At 26.6% G+C, this 3,989-nt stretch overlaps 1 non-coding gene across 1 annotated transcript; it reads left to right on the top strand.

Annotated features, from left to right (window-relative positions):
• The first annotated feature begins 2,545 nt into the window (after window positions 1-2,545).
• Window positions 2,546-3,478, top strand: LOC142701770 (18S ribosomal RNA). The gene has a single exon (XR_012867077.1). It is a non-coding gene; the product is annotated as an 18S ribosomal RNA (ribosomal RNA).
• Window positions 3,479-3,989: the final 511 nt, after the last annotated feature.

The following is a 3,989-nucleotide window of genomic DNA, read 5'->3' on the forward strand; positions in this document are numbered from 1 at the left end:
GTATATATAACATGTATATGTGTATATATAACATGTATATGTGTATATATAACATGTATATGTGTATATATAACATGTATATGTGTATATATAACATGTATATGTGTATATATAACATGTATATGTGTATATATAACATGTATATGTGTATATATAACATGTATATGTGTATATATAACATGTATATGTGTATATATAACATGTATATGTGTATATATAACATGTATATGTGTATATATAACATGTATATGTGTATATATAACATGTATATATATAACATGTATATATATAACATGTATATATATAACATGTATATATATAACATGTATATATATAACATGTATATATATAACATGTATATATATAACATGTATATGTGTATATATATAACATGTATATATAACATGTATATGTGTATATATATAACATGTATATGTGTATATATAACATGTATATGTGTATATATATAACATGTATATGTGTATATATAACATGTATATGTGTATATATATAACATGTATATGTGTATATATATAACATGTATATGTGTATATATATAACATGTATATGTGTATATATAACATGTATATGTGTATATATAACATGTATATGTGTATATATATAACATGTATATGTGTATATATATAACATGTATATGTATATATAACATGTATATGTATATATAACATGTATATGTATATATAACATGTATATGTATATATAACATGTATATGTATATATAACATGTATATGTATATATAACATGTATATGTATATATAACATGTATATGTATATATAACATGTATATGTATATATAACATGTATATGTATATATAACATGTATATGTATATATAACATGTATATGTATATAACATGTATATGTATATAACATGTATATGTATATATAACATGTATATGTATATATAACATGTATATGTATATATAACATGTATATGTATATATAACATGTATATGTATATATAACATGTATATGTATATATAACATGTATATGTATATATAACATGTATATGTATATATAACATGTATATGTATATATAACATGTATATGTATATATAACATGTATATGTATATATAACATGTATATGTATATATAACATGTATATGTATATATAACATGTATATGTATATATAACATGTATATGTATATATAACATGTATATGTATATATAACATGTATATGTATATATAACATGTATATGTATATATAACATGTATATGTATATATAACATGTATATGTATATATAACATGTATATGTATATATAACATGTATATGTATATATAACATGTATATGTATATATAACATGTATATGTATATATAACATGTATATGTATATATAACATGTATATGTATATATAACATGTATATGTATATATAACATGTATATGTATATATAACATGTATATGTATATATAACATGTATATGTATATATAACATGTATATGTATATACATGTATATGTATATAACATGTATATGTATATAACATGTATATGTATATAACATGTATATGTATATAACATGTATATGTATATAACATGTATATGTATATAACATGTATATGTATATAACATGTATATGTATATAACATGTATATGTATATAACATGTATATGTATATAACATGTATATGTATATAACATGTATATAACATGTATATATCATGTATATATCATGTATATATCATGTATATATCATGTATATATCATGTATATATCATGTATATATCATGTATATATCATGTATATATCATGTATATATCATGTATATATCATGTATATATCATGTATATATCATGTATATATCATGTATATATCATGTATATATCATGTATATATCATGTATATATCATGTATATATCATGTATATATCATGTATATATCATGTATATATCATGTATATATCATGTATATATCATGTATATATCATGTATATATCATGTATATATCATGTATATATCATGTATATATCATGTATATATCATGTATATATCATGTATATATCATGTATATATCATGTATATATCATGTATATATCATGTATATATCATGTATATATCATGTATATATCATGTATATATCATGTATATATCATGTATATATCATGTATATATCATGTATATATCATGTATATATCATGTATATATCATGTATATATCATGTATATATCATGTATATATCATGTATATATCATGTATATATCATGTATATATCATGTATATATCATGTACAAAACATTATTATGCTTTTAAAGGAAAACAGTCTTCCTCTGGCTTTAGGGCCCAGCAACTCTTGGTGCAAACCCAAGTAAAAGCTGCTTCTGTAGCTTAATCCCAAAGCATTGGTCTTGTAAACCAAAGACTGAAGAGTAAATTCCTCCTGAAGCTCAAGATAGAGAGAATCTAACTCCCATAGCTAACCCCCAAAGCTAGCATTCTATTTAAATTATATCTTGTCTAAATAGCTTAAATAAAGCATAGCACTGAAAATGCTAAGATGGATCTTAAAAAATCCTTTAGACACAAAGGTTTGGTCCTAGCCTTGAAATCAGTTTTTACTTAATATATACATGCAAGTCTCCACACCCCTGTGAAAACGCCCTTAAATCCCCACTAGGGATAAGGAGCTGGTATCAGGCACAAACACACCCAAGACACCTAGCTATGCCACACCCACAAGGGCCCTCAGCAGTAATTAACATTGAGTATGAGCGAAAGCTTGACTCAGTCAAAGTAAAAAGAGCCGGCAAATCTGGTGCCAGCCGCCGCGGTTACACCACGTGGCTCAAATTGATTATTATCGGCGTAAAGCGTGATTAAAGTTTTAACAAATTAAAATTAAATTAAGATTAAGCTGTAACACGCTTGTTATTAAGAAATCCAAAACGAAAGTTATTTTAATTAACATAACTTGATCCCACGACAGCTAAGAAACAAACTAGGATTAGATACCCTACTATGCTTAGCCGTAAACTTTTAACTACACCACAAATCGCCCGGGAACTACGAGCAAAGCTTAAAACCCAAAGGACTTGACGGTACCCCATATCCACCTAGAGGAGCCTGTCCTACAACCGATAACCCCCGATTAACCTCACCATTTTTAGTTATTCAGCCTGTATACCTCCGTCGTCAGCTTACCCCGTGAGCGAAATATAGTGAGCTTAATGTCTTTACACCAATACGTCAGGTCAAGGTGCAGCAAATAAAATGGGAAGAGATGGGCTACACTTTCTAACATAGAAAATACGAAAGACTACATATGAAACCTAGTCAGAAGGCGGATTTAGCAGTAAAAAGATAACAGAGAGTTCTTTTTAATCTGGCACTGGGGTGTGTACACACCGCCCGTCACCCTCTTCTCAGCTAAACTATAGTTTTTAACAACTCTTACGCCACATAGAAGAGGTAAGTCGTAACATGGTAAGTATACCGGAAGGTGTGCTTGGAAACGAAGTGTAACTTAATGAAAGTATCCCGCTTACACCGAGAAATTATTTGTGAAAATCAAATCACCTCGAGCTAAAAATCTAGCCACACCCAATCAAATGACACTTAAAAATTCCGTTTATTTAATTAAAACATTTTAACAGTTTAGTAAAGGCGATTGAAAAATTCTTATGAGCTATATATAAAGTACCGCAAGGGAATAATGAAATAAAAATGAAATAGCTATTAAGCACAATAAAGTAAAGACTAACTCTTGTACCTTTTGCATCATGGTTTAACAAGTCTAATCAAGCAAAAAGATCTTAAGTTTGACCCCCCGAAACTAAGTGAGCTACTTCAAAGGCAGCCCAAAGAGCAAACCCGTCTCTGTCGCAAAAGAGTGGGAAGACCTTCAAGTAGAGGTGATAGACCTAACGAACTTAGTGATAGCTGGTTGCTCAGGAAAAGGATTTTAGTCCCGCCTAAAAGTTTATTGTCACCTAAAAACTCAATATTAACTTTAGAGTAATTCAAATAA

The sequence above is a fragment of the Rhinoderma darwinii genome, unplaced genomic scaffold, assembly GCF_050947455.1.
Source record: "Rhinoderma darwinii isolate aRhiDar2 unplaced genomic scaffold, aRhiDar2.hap1 Scaffold_2229, whole genome shotgun sequence".
Classification (NCBI taxonomy): Eukaryota; Metazoa; Chordata; class Amphibia; order Anura; family Rhinodermatidae; genus Rhinoderma; species Rhinoderma darwinii.